The sequence below is a fragment of the Tympanuchus pallidicinctus genome, unplaced genomic scaffold, assembly GCF_026119805.1.
Source record: "Tympanuchus pallidicinctus isolate F22 unplaced genomic scaffold, pur_lepc_1.0 scaffold17, whole genome shotgun sequence".
NCBI lineage: Eukaryota > Metazoa > Chordata > Aves > Galliformes > Phasianidae > Tympanuchus > Tympanuchus pallidicinctus.
Genome location: NW_026294690.1, coordinates 7704968 through 7726947, shown reverse-complemented (window position 1 = coordinate 7726947; position 21980 = coordinate 7704968). Strand labels below are relative to the sequence as shown.

At 35.7% G+C, this 21980-nt stretch overlaps 1 protein-coding gene across 5 annotated transcripts in view; it reads left to right on the top strand.

Annotated features, from left to right (window-relative positions):
* Positions 1–21980, top strand: part of ERC2 (ELKS/RAB6-interacting/CAST family member 2) — a 424274-nt gene that overhangs the window by 360584 nt on the left and 41710 nt on the right. For 3 of the 5 annotated variants that reach the window (XR_008205671.1, XR_008205672.1, XR_008205673.1), the window contains one exon: positions 7889–8079. The exons of the other annotated variants lie outside the window; for them this stretch is intronic. The gene's annotated coding sequence lies outside the window, so the exon portion shown is untranslated. The remainder of the gene's footprint in view (positions 1–7888; positions 8080–21980) is intronic. 5 annotated transcript variants of the gene reach the window in all.

Here is a 21980-nt window from a genome sequence, read left to right as displayed (position 1 = left end):
GTCCAGCTTTCTAAAGAAAAAAACATCAAACAAATCCTTTTGTAGAAGTTAGATCTCTTTTTGTTACTTTCTAAAATGCAGAAAATACTACAGATAACCACAGCTTTTATTTCCAACCTGACCTTCCATGTTCTGAAACTAATTTGCCATACTGCTTCTCAAAGTCTGCTCAAGGACTTCCTTTAGCAGAATAACGTGGTTCTTATTAAGCACATCCTATAAGACCCAGGAGGATTGCACGCAAAGGAAATAAGACAGAGACACAAATGAATTTCCATCTTCCAGTCAGATATATGATATTGATGACCAGGATGTATATGAAGGATATTGTGAAGAAGACGAAGAAAAAGAATTAAAGAAAATGTTTGACAAATTGGCTGTCTTCGTATGCAAAGATGACAAGTGGTCTATACAACTGACTAGAAGAGATGTAGGCATCAAGCCAAATAGCTGTACAGTCAACAAGTCTCTTTGAATCACATGCTTATATGTAAGCTCTCTTTTAAATAAGGCCTCACTTTAAATTACATCATCGTGAAAGACTTAAAAGCCCATAAGTTTTACATGAAAACTGATAGTTTCTCTTCACTCCAAATGTTGTTTTCCACTGGTATGAATTTTATATTTTTACCAGAATATCAAAACAGTATGCAAAAGTGGAACTTCTCTAGGAGTATTTTTCTCCTTTTTTAATGAAATACACCTAATAATAAATGGTTGTGAAAATAACAGAATACATTTCAGAATATCCTTCTTCCTCTAGATAAAGTGACACAAACATTTTCATGTTAGGTTAATTTGATAGTGCAGTATAGTGGCTATAATTCCTGATGTTCTGATTCTAGTGTGTCTAGCTCAATGCATCTAAATATAGATTTCAGAAGTTTTACGCTTGGTTGACAGGAAGGCTTTACCCTGGATATCTGGCATACTACAAGTGTGAACAAGTGAATGAACTCAGGAACTATGACTGTTTTTGTTTTGTTTTGTTTTGTTTTTTATTCTTCAAAAATATGTAGAATTTGGACAAGCAAGATTCTAATATGATTTTCCTGTTAATCTGTTCTAAAGCATGAAATCTGATATTTTCACCATGACTAATCCATGAAATTTTTCAACTTTGTCTGTGATTTACACAAGCTCTATTTATAAAGAGAACTTGTTTAAGTCCTAGGGCATGGAATATTATTTCCCAGAATGCTTTTAGTGTCTCTTTACTAATAAACAAAATGTGCACATTGATTATATTGTTTCAAGATCAGGGGTAAAATATGAAGAATATGCAACAGTGTATTCTGCATAGCAGCATATATGATTCTTAAGCCATTAAGAAAATAACCTATTGTATCAGAGATGGTAAGAGTGGCTGTGATCGTGTAGTTTACCTAAATTAATTGGATAAATTGCCTGTAGACTAAAAACATGCGTGTTACTTTTTTGTCTTTATGTTGTAGGCTTTCAAATTAATCGCTGTCAGCATAAAACGACCAAACAAAAATGGATTTGCATGAATTTTTTGTGATGGGGATGGAGGGAGGGGGAGACAGCTTGAATGGCAGTGAGGATAATTCTATTTTGTATTTGAGGCAGAGGAAATTGCTATACAATGTTCACATACTGAAGTTCAATTTACTATATGTGGGGAAGAGTAGGGATCCTTTATGTAAATGTAATAACATGCAAGTAATACCTTCAAAAGGAAAGAAAAAGGTCTCTTGTGTATGGAAAGTTAGTCTTCTCCAGCTGTCCTCTCTCACTTTGTGAGGGAAGGCATTTGGGGAAAGGCCAAAACACAGATATTCGCAAAGCATCCAATTTTTAGTTCAGCATAATGTCTTAATCAGCTTTTACAGAGCTGCTCTGCTCTGTACCAAACATGCTATAAATGTGTGATACATCCGTACATGTAAATAAGTCACACTCCCTGTGGTGATGAAAACAAGATGACTGCATATTTCAATAACTGCACAATGCTGCAGGTGATGGAAAAGCAGCATTGTCCTGTTGTTTTTCAGTTGAGCAAGGGATAGGAATTGCTGAATATTATGACTATCTCTACATCATTTCAAATTCCTGATCATACAGTTTTATGGCAGATCTCCAGAAATCATACATTTTAACCGCACAGATGGCCAACTTGTGACATTATCTCTAGATTGGAGCCAGCTAGCAATTATTTGAACTGGTCTATATGTCTCTCTCCAGGAAAAAATGATCATAAATCTATTCATATGTCCATCAAATTATCAAAATGTAGATGTCATCTGTCATTCTCACTCAATCATATGATAGTAAATGGCTGTTTTGTAACCAGATAGGTTAACTTCTGGTTGTATGCTGAGGAAGGGCTCATGAGGTAGTCTCAGGGTGTCGTGATATTCTTATGTGGTTGCCCTGACCATGAAAGGGAAACCCTACACTTTGCACCCGTTGGTCATTTCCCTGCCTTGCTTCCTTAATCACTGTAGTTTATGCTCTCAAAGATACTACAGCCTCTTAAACTGATTTCCGAATGAAAAGGTTTAACTGGGTAACTAAAAAGGTTAACAAAACATCAGTGAGTTTCCAGAAAGTGCAAAACTATCACTTATGAAGAAGTGAATTCAAAACAACTACTTAAGCTGACTATCAAATAAGGAGTATTAATAGCAATATAAAATTAAAGGTTGAGGAGGCTGAAAAACAACAACAACAAAACACAACAAAACGAGAGGGAGTGTTTCTTCTTGAATGTTACAATTTATCTATGGAACTTCTCGCTCCATTATGCTGTTCCAAAGTTTTTTGCTGGTTTAAAAATGGTTTGATGATTTCATGGAAAAGAAAGGAACAAACATTTCAGAGGCTATTAAATACAGAGGTACTGTTTGCAATGCATAACGAGTATGATTTGAAGATTAGTTAAGCTCAGGGATTATGCCAAGAGTCACCACTGAAGAAACAGTGCTGCAGCAGATGAATTTCCAGTATTCTTTACCTCTAGCTCCTCTGCCTTCTGCAGTTACCTCACCACTCAGAATTTTCTGTCCCACACTGTTTTAAGAGTCAAGGGAGAAGTGTGGCTTCTAATCCAGGCTGGAATCTGTTCTTCTTGACCTAATTTATTTCAAACTTACTAAACTAATTAGTCTGCAAGGATTTGTTGTGCAGAGAGGCGAAGAATTTGAGGAAGATGTTATATGTAAACTATTCATATGTTTTGTATCTGCCTAGCTAAAAAGCAATTGAGTAAATTCTCTTCTAGTTGCTCATACCATGAAATGGGAAGTGCATGGGATCTTATCCTTTTAAAAGATATTTAAAAAGTAATATAATAATATAACAATGAATGTGAGATTTCATAAAATCCCATTAAAGTTAATAATCAAAATGATCTTTTGATTCTTTCTTTTCATCAGGTGATAACTTGGTAATGTCTTTGTAAATGCACCTGTTCCCATCTTATCTTCAAAATCTTAACGATTCTCTCATATTTCTGGTGTAACGAGGAATTTCTGGATAACCAGCAAAGTTCCAGAGATTCTCTTGTTGATTCCTTCTAGATATTCTAGTTGTCTCAGATATTTGTTTGTTTGTTTTTTAATGTAAATTTAACCTGATATACGTAGAATTGTTCAGGAAGGAATTAAAGATTTGCAAAAGTATCAAATTAAAATGTTTCAAAGTTTTTATCTTCTCCATTTGCTGAGTCTCTTAGTAAATTCTCTCGTGTTTAATGCATTTAGCCTCTAACATTATTAAAGGATTCTGTTTTACACAATTAACCTGGCATGTTCATATGAGACAAAATGTTCTTCCATGTAAACTAGGGCACCAGGATTCACTTATATATCTGTTGAATGTGAAAGTTCTATAGTAAGGCCTTTTCCTCATGTGTAGGTTTATCAGCTAATTTCTCAGTTGTTTTGCTTGTATTATGTCATTCATGTCTGAAAAGAACAGTGTCATGCTGTTTGTGAAGCTGATCTCCTGCTGCTATTTAGCCACTTGTAGGATTCTGTCCCAGTTCCTCTAATCCACTCTGCTTCAATAGCACCATATTTGGACTCCTTCACACATTCTTCTGCTGCTCTGTTTGGGATGCTCTGTGAGCTGAATTAGAATTTTAATATTCTGTGCAAAACAGAAGGAACCTTTTTGTTAAATGAGAGTATAAGGAATACTCTTCTCTGCTCCCATGGATAAAATTTCTACATGTGTACTGTATTATTTTCCTTCAAACTATTGTCCAGAAGTTGGGGCACTGTTTCAATTCATTGGTTTACTTTATATAAATCCGTTCCAATTTGAGGTTTAATGTTGCAAGGCCTGCATCCATTTTAAATTGTTTCTTTTCTGCTGTAACTCTGCATTCAGAGTTCAGCGCTCCTTTTTTTCTGTGATGTCAAAGGCTTACTGATATCTTTTTGAGGTGCTCATGTAAATAGGCCATAGTTAAAGCAGAGAACCTGAAGGCCTCTGAAAATCGTGTTAGATATGACACTGGAACACAAAGTTCACTGTATTGCTGTATATATTTTTGCCTTACTTTCAAGAAGTCAGTAAAGATTTGTGTAGACTTTGATGTTTTGCCAGTAGCTATTTTCTGATCCCTACATAAAGCAAGATATGGAGAAAACAATGTAAAATTTGAGTGGTATATCTATATGCACATTGTCAGTTTACTTCCTGGCTGAGTGTACTAACTTTAGTACAACCACTTGTGTCTAAGCTAGCAGTTGTAAAAGCAGCGTAGTTGGCAGACCATGATCTTTTTTAAGGTAGAACACACACATTTTTTTTCAGGATTGTTCCTTAGCTAATGGGATTTAGTTTACTGAAGAAAAAAGTGCTAAGACTATCCCTGTTTACTCTATAAAGGATGGATGTCCAACCTTTTGTCTTGCCTGGGCCATATGGAGTGAAGAGGAATTGTCTTGGGCCTTATATATGTAGACCACTCCAAAAGTATTGTCTCCTATTAATTTTTCATGGAAACTACAGCATATACAGCGAGCACAGTAACTCCGATAGAGCAAATTCTCAGCTACAAGACACTATTTTTCACCACAGTCATCACCATTAGCTGTGCATTGTCACCACTGATGAACAAGGGCCTGCATGCTGCACTCATTAGAAACTGCACACTGTGGAGTGACCCATGCTTGCTGTTGCCGCTGCTAAAATGCACCACCTGCCACCTCACTGTGCTCATGTCTACTGTTCAGCCTCTGTAAACATTCAGCAAGCATCCATGAATGTCACTGGGTACAACTTTTTCCACACAGAAAGAAATTCAATGACACGCCTTTGCTTCAAATGCACTTCCAAGTGAGATGCCTTTTTGTCAGACTGCTATTCTGCTGCCATGTGTCATTCAGCAACAAAATGTAACAGAATATTTGTGGGTGCCATCCCACCCACACTTCTGATGTCGTGGGCCAACATAATAAAATGGGAGGCATTACTTTTAGAACAATCTTTGTAAAATACACACTACAGCTAGTATTTATAAGTAACAAAACTTATTTCAACTGGTAAAATTTTTATTAAAGCATACACAAAAGAGGGCTACAAAAGTATAAAGCTAGTGGGATGTTCGACCCAGTTTTTGTGAAACTAACACATCGGTCTGGTTTGATGGCAGTGGTTGCAATTCTTAGTGATTCTCCACGTGTTCATCAGAGATTTTTTTGATGAAAGTTTACTCTTTCTGTACTTCATCCTCAGCAGTAATTGTTCACAAATGCATGTACTGCCCAAAAGTACATGGTGGAGGGCTGCCCCAATACAAATATGCTGGGCCGCATGCAGGCTGCAGATAAAGCATGCCTGCTATGGAGAGAAAGAAGTTCTATCCTTGTTTGAAATGTAGAATTGTAGGGTTTTCTGTTGTTCTATTGTTCAGTTTTCAGTGCAGAATGTATGTATATCTGTGTATATGATGAGAGTGAAGGCGTTACCCGGCAGAAAAATATTTCAATAATTTCATATAATGTGTGTCACTTATACCAAATTTCTGGCACTAAAAAATCGGGAAAATTTTAAGAGCATAAAACATAGCATGTTTGTTTGAGCTTTCTGCAGTCCAGAATTCCCTCCATTCCCTCCAGAGTGCTGAATTATCATTGGTCAAGAGCCAGTGGTGCAAGAACCTGGTGAGAAACATCATCTCATGAAGTGCTATCTCTTAGCATTAGGGAAGCAAGCAGAAATTGGAAGAGATTGACTGCAGCAGTTTGAGAATATAAAATTTACAATTAAGTTTTACAGCTAGCAGTGGAACCAAAGAAAATAATGAAGAAAAAGGGGGGGGAAAAAGCACTTCATAAAGTGGAGGTGTAATGGGGAGAGAGGTATACAAATACAGGAGGAAGCAAAGGAAACCATACTGAAGAGAAGTGGATCAAAGAAAAGAGTAGTATATGATCTTGCTTGCTTGCATTTGACAAATAATACCTGTATGATTTGTTCACAAATATGTTAACATTTCTGATGATTAGAAGATACAAGAAGAATAAATGATTTTATTTTATGTAATAGAAAATGAAGAGAGTTGTAAGTGATCCATTAAGGCGATATTACCTTGACGACTTCTGTGGTTACGTTGATCCTTTTCTGTTTGTACTTTTAAATTAATTGAAAGCCTCATTGTTTTATTTAAACTGTGAAAGCTTCTAAGGTCAATGAGTGAGGTAATTGACCTGCCTGTTACAGGACAAAAATATGTATGTTAAATTGCATAATTAGTTTTAATTACATAATTATGGTGTTTAATGTGTAGGGGGCAAAGGTTACTATTACATTTAGAAGTCATGGCAAGAAGCACCAAAATAAGCAACATAGTTTAATTCTGCATTTCTTTAGGTTTTTAGAAAAGAGGACCACTATGATCTCTCCTTGACCTTGGATATATGATGATTATAGCAAATAGTGTATCGCTGTTATACTTTTTTGAGTCATAGAGACACCTTTGTAAATGTCTAAGTGACTTTACCAAAGACTTCATTGAAGTTTAGAGTATATGAAAGTTAATCAGCAGTGGGAACTCAAATGACAGCAATTTAATCTCATTGGGTAAGGTAATTGCATGATTACCAGAAGTGTTTATATTTGCATGAGGATATTTTTATTGGAAAAAAAAAACCCAAAACGCTAATTGCTTTCTTACTAAGAAGAGAAAAAGACAAACAAATTTGTTGTCATAGGTTAAGAGCACATCCTTCATTCCTTCAAATAACTTATTTTCATATTTTAGCAACAGAATGAACTTAAAATTCTTTTCAAATTTGTACTGGGATTGTGTTATATGTTACTTAATTTCTAAACTAGAATTACTGCCATCATTTAACCTGCTTTGTACAACAAGCTTGTTTCTTATACGTTAATTATGTGATAGCCTGAAGATGCTTGTAATCTGTGATCTCTTTTATTCACTACCCATTACACTAATAGATATTTTTGCTGTCCATACTAACAAATAATTCTGGGAAGGAGGTTATTATTTGCTGTTCTGTGACAGTTAAAAAAGAAAAAAAAAATGTGCTGTGTATAAGATAAGTAGATGAAAGATGGTGTGCATAAATGCTAGAAGGAAAGTCTCACTTTAGCTGCACTTTAGAAAATGCTCTTTCAGCCAGATGACAATGGAGGGAGTGTCAGAAGATGAGTGTGTTAAAAAACACCCATCTGTGAATAGGATGTAATTCTCTTAGGGCTGGCTTATAAGGAGTTAAAAAGTTAACTCATTAAATGTTAAATAAGAAATGATTTTTTAAGAGCTACATAGTTATGGAAGAAGTATGAGACATTCCTTGTTGTGAAAATAATTTGTACTCCCTTTTGCTAATTTTTCCCTAATTAAGTTCAGTAGAAAATATTACAATTTTGAATTGTTTTTCTAAACCAGATGATCCAGTCACTGTTGGAGGCACATAGCCACGGCAAAATCTCATGCTGTACATTGATCACCTGTCCAACCTTTGCCTAGAGTGTGATCCCCAGTTCCTTCAAGAGATCCATCTTTACCTGTCTATAAAGAAGAAGAGGAGGAGGGAGACATCTGGGATATTCAAGTATCAAAGTTTAACACCAGAGCAGGTTGAATCTCCATTTATATTTTTCTCTCTATATGTTGCTAGTGTTGACTTTGGCTGAAGATTTTTTTCAGGAATGACATAGTATGCTCTGAAGTGTTACCTCCATTAAAACATTTTTGTTTAGATTCCTCAGTTAATTAAATTATACATGTGCTTTTCACAGTTCTAGGGTGCAATACTGAATCCAAAATCATTCTGCTACAAAGCAAGTTAGCTAATACTGAGCATGTGTGGCAGTCTGTATACATCTCTTGAATATATACATACTACAAAGACCAGAATGGCTTGTTCTGTGTACTGTAGTTGTACCATTCTGTATTTAGCACATACAACTAAATTCAGGTCCTCAGAAAGTACACTCATTTCCACTAACTTGCTTCAGATGTTAAATTTACTCTTTCTTCCTCTTCCATTTCTAAGAGGACTCTGATATCCAGAAAACAGACAAGGTTTCCCTTGCTGTCCTAAGGACTGCCCCTTTAGGAGTCTAGTACAGCCCACACACAATCCTGGAATATATCCAACTTGTTCTTTGAGCAGAATGTGAACCTGTGACCTTCTGGGCCTCCGGCAAAAGTGCTGCCTACTGAGCCACCAATACCCAGGCCATCAATAAGTTTTAAATGCCAGTTGCAGACTTCACAGAGATAATGACTTCAGTGTGTAAAGGTTTTGTTGTGGAGGCTGCAGTCTCACATATGGCGTGACAAAGTAAATATGCTAAAACCATAGAGAGCTGTTGCATAACATACCTTGATATAACAGTTTTTGTAATATGTTTCAAGGCATGGAATATTATTTAAAGGGACACTGTTATGTAGGCTTAGGCCCAAAATGAAGCTATTATAAAAAGAATGTTTAGCAAAAACAGAAATATGTTCATGAAATTGTTGGAGTGGGATTTTCAGGGTAAACTTACTTGGATTTAAGCAGTCTCCTGCATGACATTGCACTGTTGTGCTAGGGAATGAGAACCAGAAAATGAAAATAGTGTGAAGTGAAAATCAGAAACTGGAACTGAGAAGAATTAAGATGTGAGAGGTCTACTACTATTGTTATAACTTCTTAAAAATCAAATACTACTACATTCTGAAAAAGATGGTATCAAATAATAAGTTTGAACTTAGTAATTCAAATCAGCAGCATTGACACAGGTAAATAAACGTGTTTAGATTTTTATATTGGTTTTAACTTGCTTTTAATGAAGTTATTGTATTATATGTAAGTACAATTTATATGAAATCAGCTTGGTTTTGGCACATTTCAGCCTTATTCATGTTCTGTATTTTTGATTTAGAGTTAAAAGCATATGAAAGACGTATTTACGTCTTTCACTCAAAAAGAAGTTCAAATTGATAACTGTGACTGTTACATCAAATGTTACATATAAACTGGCATCAAGAAGGAAAATTTAGCCAGATTCAAGGCAAGACTTATCCTACGGAAAGACTGTTAGATAAATTTCACAAGCATCTATGGAGCAAAGGCAAGGAACTCAGCACAATTTTTTTCCATCTGAGTGCCCAAATCACTAGGCTACAGACTCTTGCTCCCTCTTGTGTTCTTTCTCTGGCCCAATGAAGCTTAAATTATTTTCCATACAATGATACAGCTTCAACAGGAGACCTTTAATATATCCTCATCCTTATTCCAGCTTTTAATGTTCCCATAGCCTAATGATTAGAATGCTTTGCTAAAAGATGTTACTTTCAGCTTTGGACTGCAGAAGGTTTTGCTTCTGGGCTGAGTAGTCATGCCATGAATGGCTGCTGTTCACGTACCACTTCAGAAAGAAATAGCTTCTGAGCAATTATGGCTGGCTTTAAGAGCACCTGTTGGTTCAGTTCCTCAGCCCACACAGAGTGGGCTTCATTTCTACATTCTGGACAGGCTTAGGTATAATCTATGCAGTGAAATGTTTGGTACTGTCCAGGTAGGTAAGCTTCGGCCATGCACAGAGATGCAGCTACTATATCTGATTTAGCATAGAAAAATGTAGTGTCTTCAGAGAACAGATGTTCTCAGGCTAAGAAAAGAGCCTTCAGATTTACCATTACGGTTGAAGGTGCCTAAATTCTGCTCATGTCCCATTTTGAATTCCCATATTTTTAGGACTGTTAGTTTATTTTAATTTAAGAGTTCCTTTGAACGTAGAACTGAGAGATTTCATGCATCTGATTTTCAAACGTAAGTTGACCTTAAAAGAAGCTTTTAAAATTAAAAAGATGGGAAGAATTTTTCGTTCGTAATTGCATTGACATTTATGAACCATAAAAAAAATGGGGTGTTTTGAAGCTCTAAAAGTTGAAATTGATTAAGATGTGATAATGCTTTTTGGAAAATTCTTTGAAACAGTATGTCTTAATCTGAACTATGGAATATTTAACTAAATTTATGTATTTGCATGCACAAACTGAATGTGAAAATTTCTGACTTAATTCCTAGGCTATAATTTTGTCTTATTCAGTACACAAATTTTTATGATGGCCTGCAGTGCTGTTCCTTATTTATGCAAAAGCATTTATCTACCTCAATGGAATTATTCTGGTGAATAAGCCAATGCCTAAAATCAACTAGGATGAGTCTGGTTTTCTTTTTAATAGAAATGCTAATTGTGAAAGTGACATCTGTGAATTATTTTTGGTCTAGAGGGCTACAGACAGTATAAAATTAGAACTGTGGATTTGCTTGGCAGTTCTTTTATTATTGTTTCTACCTTTTAAAACACTGGAGGAATAATGTGATTCATTACACATTACTTTTCTGGCAGTAGATGCATCGCCTGGTTTGGTATCCAAGTGTATTACATTGTGAACTATTGCTGCTTTGTAATATAGTAAATTGGTGGTGAGAATGGAAACTTGTATTCATGGAAGGCTGCTTTTTTTAAAGACAAGTCTTTTTCTGCCTCCACTAGTGTCTGTTTTTATTGCAGTGGAGCCTTTCATGTAGTAGGATAGCATTCAACTCAAGTAGGGAGAATATAATCCGTATCTTGAAGATGGTCACTGACTGAGACGACTTATGTACAGACCATTTGCCACCATTTATGTTTTCCCACACAGGATGTTCATTGTCTTATAATGTATCTTTAGAAGAACTGCCATTTACAACAAACACAATTTAAAACTACCTTATCTTTCTAAGTGAAGGGAAGGTAAAATGATAATACCGTTAAACCAACACATTAACAGGTTTTTTTGTACATGAGGACCTGCTGATATAGGAAACTGTTTTAACATAGCGTTGGCAGATTGCTCTAGAGAAAATGTTTGTTAGTAGAAGTTGAAAATCAGTGAATGCTTAGATAAGTGTTATTAATGAGAAACAAATATATTAAAAAAATGTACCAACTCATGTTGAGAGGAGAGAGAACTGAAGGGAAAGTGAGTAGTCTCCTACTCACATAAAATTCTTAAAATCCTTTCTATAAATGAGAAGATTTTTTAAATCCATGAATTGATAGAGTGGTAGACTTTGAGGTGAGTAGAGGTCTTCAAAGAAGACTAGTTCTGGTTGATTGGAATCAGTGTATTTTGGGAAGCCCTGCATAAAGTAGTTATGATAATAAATAGTTATAATAAATAAGCATTGTGTTGAAGTAATAAGGTAACAATCAAATGTAAGTTAAACTCTGGAAATGAAAAAGAGACTTGCAGTTAAATTCACATGAAGATTAGTAGTTCATATGGAAACAGTGTAGTTTCAAGATTACAGATGGGATCTGTAAAAGGAAATGTCTATTAAGATGACTTAGTTCAGTGAGAGTTCAAATTAAAGGCCTTATCTTCTGTGGTATGAAAATCATCAAGTGCATTGACACTTGGCCCAAGAAAAATAGTGTGAATGTTGTTAATGTTTTCACTTGATCAATTCTGAATGAAAATGCTTTTTGCATTGCATTTTATTTATTTAAGAGGTTCATTTGTGAATGATCAATAGCAATGATTCTCTAGCCTTAAATCACTTGATGTCTTGAACAGAAAAGATTTTCACGGCCCGGTCTCACTGTCCCCTCTTAGTGTGTTACCATAAAGGAAAAAGAGTATTCACAAATGTCTGAAACTTATTTACATTTGCTCTTTGAAATAGCGGAGCTGATTGGAAATTTTTCAAGTTAACTGTTATAGATAGAAATCGTTGCTTTATCAATTCTGAAGTTTCTCTCGTATGAAGGGTAGTTCAAAGAAAATTCCATTAGGAAGCTTTAATTCCAAATAGAAAATAGCTGTTTAAAATAAAACTGTTCAACAAGAAACCTTGAGAGAAATCTGCATTACAATACTCAGAGCCTACTAGTTAGGGTATTATCCTTTAAGACGTGACTTTGGTTCAATTTCCTCTTCTGAATCCAGCTGAATAGAGACTTAAACCGAGCTGAATATCTAATGCATCCAAGGCAACTGTCATTACCACTCAACTATTGTCTATAATAGGTTGAGTATCTCTGCTTTTGTGGAAATTGTGAAAGGATTTATCCTGATACTAACAAGACCTTTCTGAAATCTCCAGAATTCTTACGGGCTAGGAAAGAACGTTTGTGACCAGCTTCAATCATAAGCCCCAGGCTTATTTCTGAAGAATTGTCTGTAATAATCATTATTTTATATATTCATACCAGGCAGCATTTATTAATCTGGACTCTAAATGAAATCCAAATCTATGACTCCGAATAGAGCTGTCTTTCCATGCCTCTGGTTATTCCTGTCAGCTGTCTCAGATTTTTCTCTGTTTTTCCTATAACCACAATTTTAACAGTTCAACCAAATCTGCTTAGCAGTGGTGCTTGAGATAGAACTGCAATGAACTCAATAGAATTTTTCTATGTAGTTTTCTCTCTCTCTCTCTTTGCACCTTATACTTTGTTACAACAAGGTGAACTCCAGGTTGATTGATCTACGTTGATCTGTTGAAGATGTTTATAATCCAATACCTGTCATAAGTAATTTGATCGTAGTTGGGATGTTGCTTTGGAATACACAGTCGACGATGGATTCCATGAAACAACAGGAATCAGGATTGCTATGTGCTTTGTGTGTCAGTGTGTAGGTATTCTTCTGAGATTACCAGAAGGGATCAGTTACCTTGGTAATGTGTCCACCAATATTTATTGTGTCTATTTCTTTACCCAGGCTAACAAACATTAATCACATGGGAATGTCAGTGATGACCAATCTGAGCTGAATTTGAATTGATGACCTAAAGGTTAAAGTCTCTGTATCCTGTTGCCACTCCCTTGGGCTACCCAGTCCCCCCAACAACGGCATTTAACACCATTTTCAGTTTATCAGTGTTTTTGGAGGAAGAGTAGTCTTTGGATGTGTTGATCTGACAAATACTATCAAAGTACTGTTTAAAAAACAAGATGTTAATATGACTTTCGCAGCTTGTCAATACTTGACAAAGACAATTCTGAACAAGTATTCAGATGCTGCACTAATAACTTAACCAGCCTGTTAGATAGCTTTAATCCAGTCATATGGGAACACAATGCAGTGTAGCAGCCCCATGAAACGTGAAACTATGAGAACAGCTGAATAAATTTAAACAATTTTTTTAAACATTCTAACCTTTGTCATAAAAATCTGATAATATAGAAGAAAAAGTAGTAGCACTTTCTTTTGGTTTTGTTATTTTGTACAGTTGTTGAGAAGACTTAGCTTTTCTTGTGACTGCTGACTTTAAAGAACTAGTGACAATTTCTAGCACTTCTTTTTGCCCCATATGAAGTCTATTCTTTCTCACTCATTAAGGAATGAATCTGGTTTCTGTTTTATTCTATATTGTATATACATCTCACCCATAAATATTTAAACTAAGTAAATATAGAATCTTAAACATGGAATATGCTTTCATTCTAAACTGGTGGCTGTGGGGGAAGGTAAATATATTTTACTCAGAGACCAGTGGTCCCTTTGGAAGGAAAAAAGTGTCTTGCTCCAAAATGACCTCAATTACATATACTTGCGCGTGCTGTAGAGCAACAAACTTTTTACTGCATTATACCTGTATTGCTATATTTATACGTATAAAGTTTAGACTATAAGGGATCTATAGGAAAGAGTTTACAGATACTTGCTTCAGAAACACATGGCTAGTGCTCAGCCCCCATATCTGGGGCTAATTTAATTCTTTTCCTCCATTCAAAGTGCCTTACTCCTGCCTATAAATGCAGAACAGATTCCCTAGTAATTTTCTTTCTTGGAAGTACACTCATTGTATTCCTTACTGGGAATAGCATGAAATGGAAATACATTTATGACTGTGCATAAAAATGAACACCAAACAGAACAAAAGCAGGAATAATCTGAAAGATAATTCCATAACAGACTGATGCAGAAAAAAAAAAAAAAAAAAAAAAAAAATTAGAAATGTGAAGCTATTGTCAAGTACACAGGTGACATTTTCTTCAAGGTTTCCTTTAGCAAACTGATTTTTTGGAAATGGCATAATGTGGCATATCTAGAGTACATCATTAATTTTGTATTTCTTGCCAGTCAGAACTATAATGCAAACTCAAGGTTTTAATTTCGTCCGTGCAAGTAAAGTTCACTATATGTGTAAGTATGCAGCAGATCTAGATCCTATTCTTTCAACTAATAGATTAAGAGAAGTGTAAAAACAAAGTTATGTTACACAGAATACAATCAGTACTGGACAGTTTTGCTTTATGGTATTATGAATGTGAGACTCTCTCATATGGGTGCTTTCACTCTTGTTCTGTGTATATTGTACAGTTTGAACTACTGAAAGACACTCAAGGTTACATCCCAAGGAGCAATCCTTTGTGGAAGGATTTTGTGGAGGCTTTGTGGAAGAAAGACAAGCTCTTTGTTATACTTAGGAGATTGTGATTCAAACTGCGGTTTGTACAGGTAGCCAACGGATTAGACCAGCTCCTTCTGCAGAGTCTGCATCCACTTGTGGCTAATATATCATTGAAATATAAAATAAGCTTTGATTATAAAAGATGTCTTCTGTAAAAAAAGACAGAAATATAGCGCTGTGCTGTTTACAAGGCAAAATTGTACTAAACATCAAAATAGATATGGAATGTAGATAAAGAACACTTTATTATGCATTGCAGAATCATAATTGACTCTTCAGCGTGAATCTCCTTGGTTGACTTTCTTGAGGTTGAATAATTAATTTTAAGGGGGAGACAAAAATCCATGTTTTGTGTATAGACCAAGTACCTCAGCTGGATCAGTGGTAAAGACTACTGCTGCCAAGTTTAGTAATGCTTCTCATTTTCCTTTTTCCATTTTTATCAAATAGAAAACGAAGATGTGAGAGAACAAAAATTGATTTTAATATCTGTCCTTGTCAGAACAGCAGTGCACTCAGCAAGATCCAGTTGTAACTGCTGACTTTTTTGTGCTAACCCTGTGTTCATGGAAAGCAATAGAAAAATCTTCACTGATTTACAAATGGAAAACAGGGATATGTTAGTTATGCCCTCTGTAGCTAGACACAGTGAAGAGGTTTTTGTTGTAGAGTTTTTTTAAACCAGTTGATCTGGAGTTACCCTGTCAAGTTCTGCTGGTTGAAGCAATACAGTAATGAATTTTAAATTCAAACATGATTTCTTAAGAGTCTGGCTTTGTTCTCCAGAGCACATTGACAGATACACAGAGAACAAAACCCTTCTTTGGTCTTAGATCAATACTATAATGAAAATTCAAATACTTCTGAGTGTTTCCACAGTTCCCTTAGAAGCAGCAGAGAAAGGGTTTTTTTTCCTTCAGTTTATCTGTAGAATCACACAAATTCAGTCTGTGTTAGCACAGAGCCTTCAACTTGGAAAGTCCAAATAGAGATCCTGTCATGTTTCCCTATGCTTTCATGTCTTGTCCCTTTTAACTTTCCTTATGAGCTTTTCTGCTTTATCTATGCAGTTACTCCACTTCTTTCTACTAAATTTAAGGGAATCTAGACTTCTGAGCTCCAAGTGCCATTTTGGTATGAACATCAGCGCGTTTTGCTTTTTGTGGGCATCTTAACTGTGCTGTGCAGAATGGGGTACAGTTCCTTTGTCTGTAGTTGTAATGTACTTCATTAGTTTCCAGAAGACAATAACTTGTTTTATTCCTATTTTAGAATGATTAATTATACTCAGAAAAAAAAAAAAAAAAAACAACCAACAAAAAAAGCACTCAAACAGCAAACAGAAAAGGAAACCAGATGTTGGATGTTGCAGTTATTTAACCACTGTTATTTGTGGACAAGTATCTTAGTAATGTGACTTAATTTTTTATGGAACCTGTGTATGCAGACTAGTGAGTGAATAAAATATCCAGAATATGTATGAAGATGTATTTTACCTGATTAGTATAATTCTTTTTGCCTAACTTTTGCAGATAAGTACTTTATCATTTCTTGTCCAACAAATCTGCAAAAGTATTTGATTAGAGTATGAACATTCTGTAAGGCATATTGTGTGCAGTCCTAATTTTCTGTTGCATAAAGCGCAACTGCACATTTCCAACAGTTTCAGTTTTGTATGCTAATGAAATGATACAGTGATAAATCTCTGTGCAAGTTTATTTTCCATATAGAAGCAGAGCTCTCAGCTTCATTTGATTAATTTTCAAGTCTCTCTTCAGTCTTTTCCTGTCTTTTTCTTTCTTCATTAGTAAGCTGCAGGCTTTTCAAACTATACTCTTTAAAACTTAACCATCAGGTTTCCTAGGTGATGTTGTCACCAGCTTTTTTAGCTTTTTGTCTTGTTCTCAAGTGGCACAGAGGTTTAGTAATAGTAGTGTTACAGTAATTTTCACAGTTCTGTTCTGACCTCCCATTTGGTCCATTCAAGTGCTCAACCTGATGGACTTTCAGCTGAGCAGAGTCAGAGGAATTATGTAGTTTCTGTCACCAGAGATGGTAATAATCTGTTCTTCTTTTATAATACTATTTCCTGTTTATGGGAACTCATTATTGCTGACAGTTCAGTGCAAAGAGGCATAATTCTTAAATGTACGTTCGTCTTAAGATGTTTGTGCATTTTCTTTTACTCTATGCAAGAGCTGTTTGCTTTATGCGACAATTTCTCTTGTCTGAATGTAACTTGGAGAAAGTGATGATAAATGTTAAATGGTTCTTGTAAAACTGTTAAATTGTCAGTTTTAAAACTGAGTAAAAACATTAATGTTTTCATTAGATCCCAGCACTGAGGAATGTCCAGCTTTCATCATAGCAGTTGTTTAGTTCCATGTAGATCTAAATACTCTGCCCATAGTAGATGTCTTAATGTCACATGATCCTAAACTGAAAACCCTTTGTTCAGCCCTAGGTTTTGGGTTTATTTGCTGTTTTTATTTTTGATGTTGGTTTTTATGTTTCCTTTTTAGAAAGAAATCTTTTTTTCCTCTTCTTCTTCAGCATACATATGTGATGTGGGACAGAATCCATTCAGTGTAATAAGCCTGATATGCCATTAACCATCACTTTAGTTTAAATATATCCAATTCTAGGTAAGTGTAACCAGTATCTGATCCTTCCTGCCTTTGTTCTCCCTTTTTCTGCAGGACAGAAGTCCAGATTTTCAGGAAACAGTTCTATTTGCTGCGTCATGAGCTTCTATAAGCTAGCACTATGTTAAAAAAATAAAACTGTAGTGGTAGGTGAAGCTATTTAAAGCATGTCCTAAGTTTAAGTGACTGTTGTGGTTCAGCTCAGCAGGCAGCTCAGGACCACACAGCTGTTAGCTCACTCCCTGCAGTAGCACAGGGGAGAGAATCCTGAAAAAAGGTAAAACTGGACATCAAGCACTGGGTGGCAGATTAAGGGAAAACAAGTCATAGCGATAAAAAAACGTATAAAAGAAGTGCTGCACAATGCAATTGTTCACCATCTGACCACTAATGGACAGCCAGTACCTGAGTGGCAGAAGCCACCCAGCCAACCTCCTCAGTTTTATTGGTGACCATGATGCTGCCATACGATACGGGATGTCCCAGTAGCCTGTTTAGGTCAGCTGTCCTGCCTGTGTCCCCTCCTCGCTCCTTGTGCACCGCCAAGGTGTTGGTTGGGCAACACGAGAAGCCCAAAGCTCTTGACTCTGTATGCACTTCTCAGCAACAACTGTAACGTCAGTATGTTATCAACTTTATTCTCATCCTAAATCCAAAAGGCATCCCACCCAAAACCGAGACGATAAGAAAATATTTTCTCAGGTACGTCAATCACAGACAGCAAGTTAATGTCACTGAGCATAAAAATGAATAAGAAAAGGAATGTTTATCCTTTCAGCTAATCAATTAGCAGAATCAATTTAACTCGAAACAGCAGAAAGCCTTTAAAACTGTATAGGCCAAATACAGTCTGGATTTAATTGGGTGTAAATAAGAATGGATGTCACATTCACATAGCTGTATTTGGCTTATACCTAAACAGCTTTTTTTTTTTTTTTTTTTTAATAATGCCCTGTTTATCTTTAAAGGGCACACAGATGCAAGGCCAAATCAGATTCTGCTTGAAAGGAAGGAAGGAATGCATAAATAAATGCATTAGTACCTAGTTCAAGCATATTGTTTCAAATTCTGTAGGGCTTTTTAAAACAACGATTGAGAATATTACCAAGTAAGTTCTTCCAGTAAATATCATTCTTCAGAGTGCAAAAGCAGCATGAGGCAAATATTACTTTGAATAGAACTGAATATAGAAAGCAGGAAACAAAATTCAAGGTGTTCCATTTTTCATTGTCCTTTTACAACAGAGTAACTCCATCCTCTCAGAAATCTCATAGAAGCCTCAGGTGTACTGCATCTCTGAAAGTCGTGCAGAATATATCTCAAAACAGAAAAATAACGTGTGCAATTTTTTTTTTTTTTTTAATATCTCACAATATTCTGTCAAGGTACCTATGGAAGAACAAATGTTGATGTCTTACCCAAATCATTCTTATCAGCTGGTAACAAAACACTATGCTGCACCGTGCATATGTTCATGTCCTCCTCAACTGCATTGAAATAAAAAGGTTTCATGCCTTGTATCTGAAGTTGGCCTCTCAGAGACAGTTCTGTTATGTCATGTTCTACATCACATCTAGACTTGAATCTCCACGGTACTTTCTGTATTTACACCTTCTGCCTCCAAATCTTCTCTTGTAACAGTCTAGTTAGGACTAGTTACATGAATATGAATAGTTACATAATCATAGCCATTTGCACAGAGGAATTTCTTAAATATGTGCCCTATGCTGATAAAATACATGTGAGAATTGCAGATGGATGAAGAAAAATGCTTCTGCTTGGATCTTTCTTTGTTTTCATACCCATGTTTGAGAACTGTTTGTTTGACGGTGGTAGAGTCCTGTCTCCCTATTCGGTGGTGGTGTGTATGTCCTCTTAGCTAGGGAGCCTTTACCTTTTTACGGTCTGTAACATGTTTTCTGCCTTTCTTCTTCTCCTGAAGATTTCTTCTTTTTTTTTTTTTTCTTTTTTTTTTTCCCCATTTCTGATACTGTGGATTCTTCAGTGCTTGGTGTCTTTTTTAAAAACAAGAAATGTACTGATAACAGATACTGCTCTACTCGAATGGAGCTATCCCATTACCTTGGGATGCTGCATCAGGCACCTAAACATCTTAACTGATGTCTCCTTCTGATGCTAGAAAAATGCCAATTAAAGAGATAGTGATAGATGTGACCTAATTAACAGAGCTCTTGCCACAGAACTAATGTGCATTACTGATTTATCTTTCTGCCTTCCCTCACATTCAGATTGGAGACACAGATATAAACTCCAAATTGTTACAAGCTGCAAAGTGATATGCAGAGCATGCTCTGTCTCTGGAGTAAGAATGTTTCTGCTTGGATTTGGCACAACATAACGTAGTAATCTGTAATTCTGGGCAGAGATGTCGGGCATTCTCACTTGCCTGGTTACCTGCACAGAGCTGCTATGAAACCACATCCCCATGTCTTTTGAGGAGAAAGGTAAGGAAAAGTCCTGTATAGAGAAGACGCCCATTCATGCTATTACCATGAAGTTACTTGCGACATTGCCACAGAGATGAGAGAGCAGCAAAACCACCCCACCATGAGAAGATCTTCCTGAACTTTTTTCTAGGTTCCAACCCTGTTTACAGCCTCTGGGTACAATTTTAATGTAAATAATAGGACAAATGTTGTTCATGAGAATTACTTGTTTAGCAGCAGTGTTCACACTGATGTAGCAGTCTGGTAAATTTGTTTCCATTATGAACAGCACTGGACAGAAATAGCTGTCATATCTGCTACCAAGATGACAACTGCTGGTTTATTGATTGCATCCTGATTTCTAGAAGCCGAATCCAAAGCTATCTTCTCCCTGTATTGATTTCTGTGGATATTCAGGTTTCTTAGTGCTTTTGTATGCTTAGTATTCCCTTTGTTCCTTGCTGGGGTTGATTTTGCTTATTTTCTATTTATCTTACTCCTCTCTTTCTCTGTTCTGCTTTTTCTTATTTGTAAGTCAGAACTTCACACTTCCTTTTTTCCTTTCTCTGAGAGATTTACTTTTCCTGTAACAAAGCAGTTAAAAACAAAATCAGAAAGCCTTGTTTCCACCCATGTAGGAATATCTTTGCCCCTTGAAGCCTTGTGTTTTCTAGATCCAGGAGCTGCATTTTTTTTTCAAAAGGTGAATGGAATTTTCAAATGGCTTTTTAGATTATCTGTTTCATCAATCAATTAGACTCTATCAGCAATGAAAAACATGACGTATATATTGCTGCTGAATATTTATAAATGTAGTTGATACAGATTGCTTAAATTTATTTATTTGGTAACTTTATATTTAGCCCTTATGTATTTTAAGATAATTTAGAGTAACTGATCCTTTCTCCTTTCAAGCAGAAAAAGAATATAAATTGTATGTGGCAGAGGCTGCCACATTTCTTAGTTACGTTTAGTTAAATATTAAATTAACAGCATAACTTAGAAACACTCCATAATCAATTTTAAGAAATACTATTTGAATGGTCTTAAGGCAGCTCAAAGACAGCTCTCAACAAGGGTTGAATTATTGAAGCAGTGAAACAATGCCAGTCACAAAGCCATCTAAATCCTTCCCTGCTTTTGTGTCATTCACAAGAAAAGCACTTGTTACCTGTTTTTAATTTATATTCTTTCAATTTATGGAGGGTATTTCTGCTCCATACCCTCACTTTGGAAACAGGAGATCTGGAAATACCTAATGGCAAGTTTTACGTTTCTTGAAGCTGTCAAAATAAATTTTAGCTAGTTATAAATGAATTAGTAATGATTAATATTATCTACGTACTCTGAAACTAACCGTTAAGAGAATGTCTAAGTTAGAGAATGCAGGAAATTAGCTGGTGCATGGGTTGTGTTCCTTCTTTCTGGGTAAAAGTGCATGGCATAAATATCAAAGCTCAGCCATGTATGACTTCCAATAAGCCTATCAAATACAGGAATAGGTCTGCTCTGCTATGTAAATCCAAGCTGCTGACCAGTTAGTAAACAGCAGTTAGCTAAATGGCATTCTTCTGAAAGCTTTCAAGTTACCACTACCAGAGGATAAGTAGTTAATAACAAAAACAGCCGTATAGGCATTCTTGTATGCTGTAATTAAACTGATAAATCTGCAGTGACACATATCTGTAATGAAGAAATCTGCTATTTGTGGATTTTTTCTTTCAGTGGTCATGTGTTTATTTATAGCCTCTTGTTGAAGCATGAAACTCGTTTTTTAAAAGCTACTTGGTGTTTTCTGTAAACATGGAAAATAATTGCATTTTGGTTTAGAATTTCCTTGGCAAAATATTTTAAGAGAGGAAAAAAAAAAAAATCCTCTTTAGCTTTTTGTTGAGCTGAATATCTCAACAGTAACTGTAACCACGGTTACCTTTACCATCACCTATCCATGAACTTGGAGGACATACACAAACATGGAATTT